A 13,836-nucleotide genomic window follows, 5' to 3' on the forward strand; every position below is an offset into this window, starting at 1 on the left:
ATTTGAAAGCCATTTTTGCTGGATATAGAAATCTAGGTTGACAATTCATTGTTTTTCCTTCTTCACTTTAGATATGTTGTCCCATTGTATTATGGCCACTACTGTTTCACAAAAGTCTTAATTCCTATTGTTGTAATACGTCTTTTTCCTCTTCCTGCTTTTAATACCTTCTCTTTAATTTTGAGTTTTAGGAGTTTACCTATGATATGTCTAGCTCTGGTCATCTTGGGGTTTAATGAACTTGTTGAATTTATGTATTGATATTTTAATCAATTTGGAGAAAACGTTGGCCATTATCTATTTCCATGTTTATTCTGCATCATCCTCTCTTCTACTTTTGGGACTCCAATTATGCATCTGTTAAAATATATTATCCCACAGATCTCTTTTTCTTTATTTTAGTTTTGGTCTGGATAAAGCAGCGCCTTTACAGCCTGCCTCTTTGTCTGGGGCTCTTCGGGATTCTAATCCATTATTCCAGCCTACATAAAACCATAAAAGTTTGTTAGGAATTCATCTGGTTCCTCTTTACACCTGTCCGTAGTGAATTCTTCTTTCTCTCACTATTACACAGAAGAGGAAAGCAGACATGTGTCTCTTCTCTCATGAGAAGGGCTTATCGCTATATGGAATTTAGTTCCCTTAGGATTCTTTTCCATCAGCTCTCTTAGGGGGTTTTAAAAATCTGTGATTGTGTAGTTCATGTGGCTTCTCCTTTTTGAGAGAGTAGCGTGATGGTTTCCTGCAACTTTTACATTTAACTGGAAGTGGAAATTTCTGTGTGCTCCATTTATTTTTTTAAAGGCGCCTTCATTCCAGAAAGATTGTTTCCAGTTATGCTTTCACCAACAGAGTATTGAAAACTCCATTTATACCAAAAATAGCAACACCAAAATTTCAAATGCATATCCCAGAGCCATGCTTAATGAAAACTTCCTCTTTGATACGTCTATTTATCATTCCACTATTGGAAGCCTACATTTTTCTCCATCATGCCTTCCATACCAGGTGTCCCAGAGACACAGCGCAAAGAAAACTCCACCCCAGAGCAGTTTTTATTCTTTTGTAGAGCATTTGTCCTGAAACTCTTCCTCCTTACCTATTTTGACGAAGTAGTCAGACTTGCCTGAGAAGTGACCCGAAAATCTCTTCCCCCTTCTTGCCTTGAGCCTAGAGACAGTCCCCCATAGCCAGCGTCTTATTTTCTCTACTCCTGACTCTCAGCTCTGTGAAAACACTCAAATGAACATATCTCCATCAAAGAAAGGGTTTGATTTCTCAACGCTTTGGAAATTTCCAAAGGTATGGCCTTGCCCACCAGACACACACAGCCCAGACCCCAATCTAGGTGGTGTGAATGTGCATAATCAGCCTGCCATGTTATACCAGAAACTGACATTTTGTGCGTTTCCACCTAGCTCCTTAACCTCTCTCTCTTTATCTTCCTCCATCCTAGCTTTTGATTTACCAAAACCCCTCCTTGAAAAGGGAGAGGAGATAAAAGAAGATAGGGGTTATGAAGGAAGATTTACTTTTTTAGATGCCTTCCTTCTCAGGCTGGCCCTAGAATTGTTAGAAATACAGAGCAAGGCATTTGGTGTCCTTACCTGCCGTTTTTAGGCAGATGGAATCTTCTTCAAGTACAGGGCATTAGTAGTCTGCAGCTTGACAATATCCACTGACATGATCATAATGTACTTCTAATTATTTCTAATTTATGTTTCTCTTTTTATTTAAACATCTGTTTCTTTTTTTAAAAATTTATTTATTTATTCATTTTAGTTTTGGCTGCGTTGGGTCTTCGTTGCTGCTCACGGGCTTCTCATTGCAGTGAGCGGGGGCTACTCTTTGTTCAGTGCACGGGCTTCTCATTGCGGTGGCTCCTTTTGTTGCGGAGCACAGGCTCTAGGGCAAGCGGGCTTCAGTAGCTGTGGCATGTGGGCTCAGTAGTTGTGGCTCGCAGGCTCTAGAGCACAGGCTTAGTAGTTGTGGCACACGGGCTTAGTTGCTCTGTGGCATGTGGGATCTTCCTGGACCAGGGCTCGAACCTGTGTCCCCTGCATTGGCAGGCGGATTCTTAACCACTGCACCACCAGGGAAGCCCTCTAATTTATATTTCTTACATTTAATCCTGATGACTTATTTATTTGAAATCTCACCAATCATAATCTCATGTATTACTCATGTATTACTAATCTCATGTATTACTAATTCAGCTATTTTTTAAAATTATGAATTTTACCAGAAAATCTTTTCTGATCTTATTCATTTGATCTTTTTTGCTTTTCAGCTCTTTTCTCAAGCTCCATTTACTCCCTGGTCTCTGTCTTGACACAGACTAACCCTGATATGTCAAATAACAATATGATTACCTGCTCATTTGCTAATTTAAGACATTCAAATTCAATTTAAAATGAAAGATTTTCCACATTTAAGAATTAAATCCTCTTACTTCTGGTCTGTCCCCATTTGTTTTTTGATTCTGTATAAAATTGGATTTTGCATTCACAGCATACGTACTTCAACACAGACATGTACACGCATGCTGTATTACTTAAGGTAAAGCTGTCTTCTGTACCCGATATGCCCTAAAATCTCAGGGGCTTACCGGAAGAGAGGTTTGTTTCCCACTCATGTAAAACCCCATTGGCAGTGTGACGGGGAAGAGGAGGAAGGAGATAAGAGTGTGGTTCATGCGGTCATTCAGAGACTAGGCTGATAAAGCCTCTATCATCTTCAATACTTAGCTCCAAAGATCAGGTTGAAGAAATGAGGTCTTCTGGAGGTTCTTATGTGCCAGGCCTGAACGTGGCATTTGTTCTGTCCCCACTCCAATGGACAGAACTCAGACTGGGTACTGTAGCCCTGATTGGGGAACCACTTTCCAGAAACAGCTCTGCACCTTGGAAGGAGCACAAGCTTCAGTAGACTTTCAGCCATCTCTCCTTATACAGATTAGTATATTGGAGGCTGCATGGCTACGCTTCTTATTAATTCTTCAGTATACATCTCTAGGACTCTCAAAGCTTGAGGAATAGGGCAGTGGGGTAGGAGAATTCATGCTGAGCACCAAAGACTAAAGCAGATGGAACTGCTACTGGGATAGATGGCTCAGAAATAGCCCATTCATGGAAAGAAGCGAGGGTGACCTCAGCTTGTCTTGTCTTTTACTCATGCATTCTTTCAGTCACTGATCAGACATTATCTTGATTACTTGATTTATGCCAGACAACATGCTAAGTGCTGAGGACACAATAAAACATTTATCCCTACAGTGGGATAAATAAGGATTCATGTGCATTATGTATGTGGAAGTAATATGCATTATTTTAGTGGAGGAGACTTGCCTTCCGCTAAGATAGCACGAGAAGTTCCCAGCACAAGGTCTCAGAGGTCTATTTGCGCATTAGGTTTCTAATGTTTCCTTACTAAAATCCCTTGCATATTTGCAGCCCCTGGTTCCAACTTTGCACTCCACTCTCATGTGTAGTAATATGATTTATTTTTTCTTAGTAGAAAGATCTCTCTGGCCACAGATCGTCTGAAGGATGGATTCAGTAGCAGTGAAATTAGAGGCAAGAAGAGCCAGGAAGCTACTGTTAGAGCCTTCACTGGGTCATTCTTCCCATGGAATAAAATTTAAATTTCTACCCATAACTCACAAAGCTCTTCATGGTCAGGCCCCTGCCTAACAGTCTAGCTGCATTTTCCACGCCTCCCAATCTATCATCCCTAACTCCATCTGGGAATTTCTGCAATATTGGGCCACTCATAGTTTCTCTTGCCTTACCACATCATCCCATGTTCCCGCTTGTACTTAAAATGTCATCTTACTACTTGTTTGCCCATCTAGATAACTGGAAAATGACTTATTTTTCAATGTTTAGCAAAATGTTCCTTGTTTAGGGAAAGCTTCTCTAACACCTATTCTATATGGCAAACTTGGATACTCATTCTCCTGTGCTCATACCACACTTTGTATCAACATCATTTATAGTAAATATAATTCATATTGTCACATCCTCATATCATATCATATCAATCATATTGTGATTCTTTACTCCCTTTCACAATGACCTCCTTGAGGAACAGGATAGTGACTTGCCATCTTTCTATGGCCAGCGCCTTGCGAGTACTGGGCACACAGTCTATGCACTAAATAGACATTGAATGGATGAATGGATGGATGAATTCTAATTGTAGGAAACCACCCATATGAATCAGAGTGTTCTTAATAATATGGCATGTATTGAGCAGTTCAGTTTGTTTCAACAGTAGGATGTGTGCAGAGGAGTAGTTAGAAAAGAAATGGCTGGAGAAGTAGGTTGCTGTCACCATATTAAAAAACAACAACAAAAAACCATTTGATTTTACCATCAATGGGAAGGCAATGAAGGTAGCTGGGCCAGGGGAGTGATGTGGTCAGAACCAGTTCTCACCAGTATGAATCTGGTGGTACCAAATAAGAAGATGGGGTAGGCAGGGAGGCAGAGTGGGTAGGAGACTGATAGTGGACCTTTGTTATTTTTGAGCTTCCAGCATCCTCACACCCATCTGTGTTGGGGAAGTCTCCCCTCCATCACCCATGGTGAGGATATCACCTGCCGCTAAGAGGCCATGGGAACCAAAATTTTCCTACCCAGATCTCCTAGCTGTTGGGTTTAGGGTGATTCAGGATGTGACCAGTTGGACACCACACTCAAAACTTTGACTCCACAGAATACTGCACAAAGTCACAGGGACAGTTAGGGATCACTCATGGCAGTAGAGGAGGAGGGGCATGTCCAGGAGTTGTAGGTTCCGGTGGTAGTGTCCTATCCACATTCATTCCTGTAGCATCACCTCGGAGGTTGTCTTCTGCAGTTTAGACCCTCTTGGTTCCTACCTAATTTCTGAAGCTCTTTCTCAAAATTCTTGTTAATTCTGTGATACCTGATAACTTCCTTGTATGTTCCTTTTCTGATAGTTAGCCAAGAGCAGTTTCTATCATTTGCAGCCAAGTGCCCTGACAGGTACAGAGTTGAAAGAGTGGTGGGCATTGATGGATGCCCACCCAACATCCATTCCCTTCCTAACCCAGATCTTTGCTTGCATATCCGTCCATTCTCATGCAAGCCACATACTTTAGCTTTTTAACACCATTCCTTGCTGGAGGAGTAGGTTCAAGTTGACCTAAGCCCATCAGCACATTCCTTACCCCAACTGCAGCGTGTTCAGAAGTGAACAGGTGACCTAAATGGTCTAGCTGTAGAATGAAATACAGGCTGTGATTGCTAATGGCAGCCAATTTGGAAATCAGCTTTAGAATGACACTGAGCTTCAGAAGACAGAGTCAGAGAAACAAGGCCCTTTGACAACCTCACTGAACCTCGGGATCAACCAGCCCTGAACCTTAGTCAAGCTGTGCACTGGTCAAGCCAATGGAAGGGATCAAAGATGACTGAGCTTATGATGTAAGTTATTGGGTGGAGGGTGGTGACACAGTTGAAACAGGGAGCACAGGAAGAGTAGCAGGCTTAGTGGGAAGATTAGAAGAAGTTCAGGTCCAAATATGCTACATTTGCTTTTTTAGAATTTTTTGGGGGGTGGGGGGCGGGGTATGCGGGCCTCTCACTGTTGTGGCCTCTCCCGTTGTGGAGCACAGGCTCCGGGTGCGCAGGCTCACCGGCCATGGCTCATGGGCCCAGCCGCTCCGCGGCATGTGGGATCTTCCCGGACCGGGACATGAACCCGTGTCCCCTGAATCGGCAGGCGGACTCTCAACAACTGCGCCACCAGGGAAACCCTGTTCTTTTTCTTTTCTTCATAATTCTTTAATTTCAAGTAAAGAGTAAGATTCATCGAATACTTTCATGTATTTACACCTCAACTAAAGTCTAGGCCTTTTTGAAAGAGAGTAGATATAGTTGCATGGAAAGACCACTACTCATAGATTTGGTTCCATGCTATGGTCTTAGCATGAGAGGGAGAGTGGGGCTAGGCTGAAAGGGAATCTGTTTCTAGAGTTTTGATTAGTCAGAACCATAACAGTTTTGCAATAGTATCCATTCCTAATCAATACCAATAAAGACTAGTATCTACTGCTGTAAGTTGTAATCTCAGTTTTTACCGTTACCCTTTTCTGCTAATGTAAAGATTAATGTTACTAGCTAACTATTGAAATGAACAAATGTGGATGTGTATCTCACTGTCATGGGTGTATAGATCTGATCACAATGTACTCTTGTCACCTGCATCGTGAAGTTATTTCAGATAAAGTTACCACTGTCTACACAGGCTTAGAATTTTAGAATCTCCTTCCCTCCCTGCCTCTCCTTCTTCTTTTTCTGGTACCTCCAACCTCGATGCCTCCTCACTTCACTCTCCAGCCCCAGACCATTACCTTGACAGCCAAATAGTTGTTAAATCTTGAACATTCTATCTCCATGGTGTTTCTCATATCCATTTCTTTCCTTATGTTACTATTACCTCTCCAAGATCCAGCCCCTCATCACCTTCTGGCTAAAGTTTGGAAACAAAAATTTCCAATCCCTCTTTACTCCGATTCAACCTAGATCTTTTCATAAACTTTTGATAGATCCCATATCTTTCTGAGTGAAACATACTCACTCTTCACCCTGGCACTCAAATTCCTCACCTTTGTGGCTACAAACGCCTCTTCCCATCTTACGACTCACCATGGCCCTGCTCGGACTTGCCATTCAAACTAAATGAGCCATTTGCTGGTCTTTAAACAAACCCCAACCTTGCTCACAAGACCTTGATCTCTATTAGTTCTACTAAGCGTCCATATCATATGCCCTCCTCTTTCATTGAAAGCTTTCTTGATTTTGCTGGTAGATGGGATCTTTCATCTTTTTAAGAGACCCACCCTTGTCACTGGCACCATCTTCTCCTTACAGATAAGACTTTGAAACCCTAACTGTGCAACACCTCCATTGCTTTTCCTGACCACCACCCCGCAACTAACTCCCCCACCGCCTACCCCGCTTTTAGTCACCAAGTTCTTTCTTATATTTCTACAATGTCTCATTGACGAATTTGGTCCCTCATTGCCACTGGCTTAGATAATCCAGTCAAATACAGCCAAGTATCTACTCTCTTAAATTTCCTTTGAGATGTCAATTTTCTCCCCTTCTGCCTTTGTTACATTCCAATCCAGTCTTCACATCAGCGCCAGACTCCTTTCAAAAGTGCAGATGTGTTCATGTTCTCACTTCTAGAACGTTGAAGTGAAGAGTTCATACTTTGGAGATAAGCCCTTCAAGATTCAACCTGGCTCTACCACTTTCTAGCTATTTGACCTTGGGCAAATGACTTCCTCATTTCGAAATGGGGCCTATTGTGAAGTTTAAATAACACAATGCTTGTGAATTTTTGCAGAGTGACTTCACAAGTGTTGCCCTAAGTCAATGATAGTGTGATGGGATGATAAATTCCAAGTTTCAACTGAGACGTGATAACATAGTAAATACGACATTTTGAACAGACCAATAGTTCTGTTCTGCATATAGGTATCAGACCAATATGCAGATTTTCAAAGCAGGTGGCCCAAAACTAGTTAGATTGCTCTGAAACCTGAAGGACGGAGAAGCAAGTGGAAATGGAAAGATGATTCTGTGAGCAGGTTTTCTTTGCAGAAATCCATCCTGGGACTCCTGCTGTTACCTCAGGCGGGAGGGTTAGGTGGTGGCAGCTCCCTCATCTCAGGTCTGATTGGAGGCAGGAGGCATTTCCATGGGATAGTTTGGAGACCTGAATCTGTGGTCCCTGATGAATGACTCCCACTTTAGTGTCCCCTGTTACTCTAGGGCTGTGTGTGTGGACTTTTTTGGTTGTTAGTGACAGAAACAATCTGAATTAGCTTGGGGAAAAAACGGAGGCCTTGGTTGGGATAATACTAGAATATGGAAGAGTTGACTGAGGAGACCCATGCAAGGACAAGGTGCCCCCAGGCCTCAGGAGCAACCGGAAACGAGGACTCCAATGCTTCTAGGACTTCCTTCCTCCACTTTTTCTTTCAGTTTCTGTCTGAAGGTGGCTTTGTGGTGAAAAAAACATGGCCAGCCACAGTCCCAGGGTTCCAGCACCACAGGGGACTGGCACTCCTGACCCACTTTGGGTCTGGGAAATCCTCTCGGGAACTCTGACTGGCTTGGACTGGTCAGGGCCTCCCTCAGATGAACCTAGGGCGGGGAGGAAGAACAGCTCCCAGAGAGACAGGGATGCTAAGCAAACACCCTATTAATTTTCTGCCCTGTAACTTTTCAAGTGTGTCAGCTTCTTAGACATAGCACGGCCCGGTGTAATCCCCCCACAAGCCGGTTCAGATGGGGAGGACGGGAAGGGGGATAGATCTTCCTAAAGGTGGATCGAAGCAGGGATGAAACCCTGAGAGCTGGGGAAGAGGGTAAGGCAAAAAAGAAGTGAGGGCTTCCCTGGTGGCGCAGTGGTTGAGAGTCCGCCTGCCGATGCAGGGGACACTGCTTTGTGTCCCGGTCCGGGAAGATCCCACATGCCACGGAGCGGCTGGGCCCGTGAGCCATGGCCGCTGAGCCTGCGCGTCCGGAGCCTATGCTCCGCAACGGGAGAGGCCACAACAGTGAGAGACCCGCGTACCGCAAAAAAAAAAAAAAAAAAAAAAAGAAGTGAGACGGCTTCTTCAGAGTGCTACTCGAGGATGAGCTGTAGGATATTCGTGGGGCCTCTGGAGGTGCCCACTGGGCAGTGGAGGAATGAGGACGGTCCCCGAGTCTGACCGAGGGCATTGCAGTTGCCACTTAGCCGGGACTTGTGTAGGATGGGGAGCTGGCCTTTTGTGTCGCTTCTCCTCCCCTGTAAATGTCCCTCTCACTTCTTATGGACCCCCCAGCTCCCACTGCACCATTCCCATCACCCTGTGACCCGAGGCCCCTTCATTTGCCTCACTCTCCCTTGCCGGGTTCACGTTCCTTTAAAGAGGCCCGCGGCAGCCCCTCTTCTCAGCTGGCTTCCACAGCTGAAGGATGCCACTCATTCCATTATCCAGTCACCGACACATTTCCCTGAGCTGTCACTGTGTGGCAGCCCCCATTGTAGGCACTGGGGGAAAACTCAGTGAGCAAGGTAGAGGGGCCCTGCCCTCATGGAGCTTTCATTCCAATGGAGAGATCCACAGAAACTACACAAATAAATATGTGATATCAGTTAGTGGTAAGCGCTTTGAAGAAAAATAAAACAAGGCAGGGAGATAGTGAGAAGGGTCCTACTTAGATAGGCTAATCAGGGTGGGCTGCTCTGAGGCGGGGGCCTTTGAGCTGAGGCCTGAATGCTGTGGAGGAGTGAGCCCTGCTGAGATGGGGGAAATGGACTTCCAGGCGAGGGAAGCCAAGGGGCTGGAGGTGAGAATGTGTTTGACTTGTGATGACCAGACCTAAGTGAGGTATCAGAGAAGAAGAAATGCAAATAGCTCTTGACCAGATGAACAAATGCCCCACCAGGCTCATCATAAGAAGAATGCAAACCAAAACCCATTGAGAACTGTGGTTATGTAGACTTTTTGCTTGCTCAGGTCAGAAACAGAATCTGAATTAGTTGGAGGAAAGCCAGGGAGGTATTGACTGGGACAGTGCTATACTAGTTCACATATAGAAAGATCCTTAGATGTCCCCACAGTAGGAGAAATGCACCGAGATAACCACATCTCACTCACCAGATAGGCAATCGTCCAAGGCATTCTACAACACGTGCGGTGGGGAAACCCCCTTTCTCATAAATTGCTGGTGGGGAAGCAAAATGGTACAACCCCAATGGAGGAGAATTTGTCTAAATCTAGCAAAATTATCCATACATTTGCCTTTTAACCCAGCAATTTCACTTCTAGAATCTGTCCCAAAGTTACAGTAGAAAAATGTGAGTAGATATAAGCCAAGCCTATCCATTGCTGCACTATTTAATAGCAAAAGACTGGGAAACAACCCAGATACTCATCAGTAGGGGCTTAGCTGCACCAGCGTGGTAAATCCACATAGTACACATGGTGGAATACTATACAGCTGTGAAAAGGAATTGGACTACTTTTACATATGACTATGTAATGATCTCTAGGATCATGCTTTCTAGTGATAAAAGCAAGACAGAGAAAAATGTGCAAAGTATGCTATCATTTGTCAAAGAAAGGGAGGGAAAATAATACACATATATATTTATATATTTTTAAATGAGAGAACAGATAAACAATAAAGATGAAATAACAGTAACCTGTATGGGAGGGAAGGAGGGAATTTGCTGGAGGAGACAGGGAGAGAAGCTAGATTTCTTTGTAGAGTTGTAGTTTGAGTTTTGAACCATTTAATATGCTTTATACTTATAAAACAAACCTAAATTTACTGAGAAAGCAATCCCTAGGAATCAAATTTGAAGGAAACAAATGAACCTCACTTGGTTTCCAGTTGGTGGAGGAGAGGAACTATTCCAAATGACTAAAGCACAGGACTCTCTACCATCCTTATGGGATATACCCTTAGGACAAAAAGAACTGGGGGATAAAATCTTAAATTGTTCCTACTGAATATTGTGATTCTGAAGCTGCTGTGTATTGTAGTATTGAATAACGCAAATGAGTAATTACGTTACTGGTAAGAACCAAGATATTTGGTGTGGAAGAAGGAGGATACAGATGTATGACTGAAAAATTCTGGATTTGATTTGGAATTATCAGTCAGAACTCAAGATGCACGTTATCTTTAAAACCCATTTATTCAACTATACTTCAATTACAAAATAAATTTAAAAATATATAAGTAAGGCCTTATTATTTAAAAAAAGTTTAAAAAACACATTTATATATTTTCTAGTTCAGTCCACTAAAAAGTCTTATAAACAATAGCTGACTCAGTGCCAAGAACACCTCTAAGTCTATAGATTATGATCTTGAAATGTGTTGAAATACTAAATGAAACTGAGAAAGAAATGACTGATTCCTTATCTGGGGCAGGAAATGGACAGGATGAGTCTGGAACATTTTGGCCTGCCAGAAGGTGAGGTAGCCCTCAAAGACTACTGAGATTGTGTCAAAAGGACGCAGGAGCCGACCTGCTGAGATTCTCACCAGCAATTTAAGCATCAATACGATAAAGCGATGGTGATGAATTGGGAGATTGGGATCGACATGTATACACTAATATGTATAAAATGGATAACTAATAAGAACCTGCTGTATAAAAAAATAAATAAAATTCAAAAATTCCCCCCAAAAAGATAAAACAACAGTGGATTTAAACCCATCAAATATGTTTAGTCCACGAGTTCATAAAGATGCTTAATAAAGTAAAAAACCTCAGTGATCTTCTTTGAAGGATAATGTGAAGCAAGTCATTTAAAAAAAAAAAAGCTAGTTAATAAAGGAAAAGAATCAAGTGTGTATTTTGCCTGTCTTACAAAAATGTAGCTCAGGGTAACTCCATAGTAGATGAGAAGTAGTTCCTTGTAATGGAAGTACTCTGTGAATAAATAAAGAGGGAATACCATCATTTTTCAACTTATAAAGAAAAGGTAAATCTACTCACTGAGCATGAAGGGCTGCTAATACCACAAAAAAGAGATGGCCAGGCATTACATACCCACAATGGAAGTATACAGCACCATTCGTGAAGGAGTCTTGCCAAACCCAAAACCTATCAAGCCTCTGGATCTAATGAACAGGACCTACAGGTAAGAGAGAAACCAATTAAATGAAACTATGTGGAATTCATCAAGAAAATCCAGACTGGGGAGAATTCTAAAGGACAAATAACATGGTTTTATCATCACCAACAACAAACTGCAAGGAAGAAAAAAGAAGACATGGAGGAGGACTCTATAGACTAAAAGAGACATGAGAGACATAGTAGTTGAGATCCCAGCGTAAGTAAGCAAAATGTTAAATAAAGGAAGGATGGAAGGATGGGACCAGGGAGGGGATGGAGAGGGAGCGGGGAGGGAAGAGAACATTGGTAGTGCAGCTGGAGGAATGTGAACACTGGCAGGACATTTGATGATACTGAGGAACTGTTCTTGCTTTTGAGTGTGTGTGGTGATAGGTATTATGATTTCAAAAGACAAGCCCTTGTCTTTTCAAGATAGACACTGAGATATTTACGGATGAAACGATATGATGTCAGACATCGGCTTCAGAATAACCAGGAGTGAGTGCGAGTGGTTGGGTACATGGAACGCTGGTGCTCAGACTTGAACTTGCGTCAGAATCACTGGGGGGCCTTGTTAAAATACAAAGACTGGTCCTACCTACCCAGTTTGGGGTGTGGCGCAAGAATTTGCCTTTCTAACAAATTCCGGTGGTGTTGATACTGTTGGTCTGGGGACCACACTCTGAGACCCACTAGCAGAGAGGAAGGAAGGTTGATCCCAAGCTATTGTACTTGGGTGGTGGGTACATGAAAGCTCATTGGAGTATTCTTTCGACTTCTGAATACGGCTGAGATTTTCAACGGTAAACATTAAAAAAAAGTGATCCAGAAGGACACATAGAGGGAGGAAAGTCTTTGATGCCCCATAGTTGTAATGGGAACATCTACACTCATTAGCAAACCCGACTTGGCTGCTGCCTCTGGGATTAGAAGGTCCCCATCTCCTCCTGCCCACTTGGGGGTTAGTGCCTCAGCTCAGCTGTCAATCCTCTTGGAGAACTACCTGGCCTGAGGGGTAGGGAAGTGGTCTTTGTCTCAGGGTCTGCATCGTGCTGCATCCATTTCCTTAATGTGGTCCATCATTGGAAGAACCATGGTTTGAATGGTTTTTCTGGCCACTTCACCTGGAAAGGGTGCTTCTGAGCAGAGCTGTGCCAGGGTTCAGCTGTCAGTGGTGGGGGTGATTACTGAACTCAGATGCCCATGTATCCTGCAAGGACCTTTCTCAAACTCCAGATCAGGGGGCACCTCTATGGGTTGGAGTCCTTCTGCTTGCTTTTTTAGATTCATTTATTTATTTATCCATTCACACTTCAGATATTCCTTAGAGTGCCTCCTAAGTGACAGGTACTTTTCTAGCCCCTGAGAAGACAGCAGGGAACAGCATAGGCAAAAACCTCTGTTTTGTGGAGATTACATTCTAGTTGGGGACACAACAAAGAACAAGTCAGGAAATAAGTGAACAGTTTCAGATAGTGCTATGAATAAAATTAGAGAGAAGATGCCGGATGGTGATTGAGTCCGTGTGTGTGTGTGCGTGTGCACACACGGGTACACGTATTTTATTTAGGTGATCAGGGAAGACTTCTCCAAGGAGATGACACGTGAGCTGAGAGCTGGATGGTAAGAAGGAGTCGGCCATGCAGAAATCTGGATATCTTTTGACAAAGGCAGTAGCAAGTGGGAAGGCCTTGAGATGAGAAGGAGCTTGGCATTTATTTTTTATTTTTTTGGAATCCCAAGAAGACCAGTGAATCTGGGATGTAGAGAGGAAAGGGAGAAATGGTGAGCTCAGATGGGAGGGAGAACAGACAAGAGCTAGGGTTCATAGGACCTTGTAGGCATATCCCGGGTGCTTATATACAGACCCCAGGTACCTCCCAGGCTGCCAGTCATCCCCCAGCTATCAAAAGGTACATTCTATCTGGAGAAATAGGGCACAATTTTAACGGGGAAGGCCCCTAGGGACTCTAATCTATAGGAAAGTGTTTTGTATAAGCAACTGAATAGTATAATATAGCCAATTTGTTGAACCAACCTATTAAAAATCCAATAATTTTATTTCAAAATCACTACATGCTCTCGATGCCTATAATGTCACCCTAAGTGCACTATTCACTCAATTTAAGATTTGCTCCCCTATAGTATTACCCATCATACAGATGCCTCT

The 13,836-nt window shown here is 43.1% G+C and overlaps 1 protein-coding gene across 1 annotated transcript in view; it reads left to right on the forward strand.

The window, feature by feature from the left end:
- Positions 1-13,836, forward strand: part of RCAN2 (regulator of calcineurin 2) — a 264,437-nt gene that overhangs the window by 156,615 nt on the left and 93,986 nt on the right. The window lies entirely within an intron of this gene.

The sequence above is a fragment of the Pseudorca crassidens genome, chromosome 10 (genome assembly GCF_039906515.1).
Source record: "Pseudorca crassidens isolate mPseCra1 chromosome 10, mPseCra1.hap1, whole genome shotgun sequence".
Taxonomy (NCBI): Eukaryota; Metazoa; Chordata; class Mammalia; order Artiodactyla; family Delphinidae; genus Pseudorca; species Pseudorca crassidens.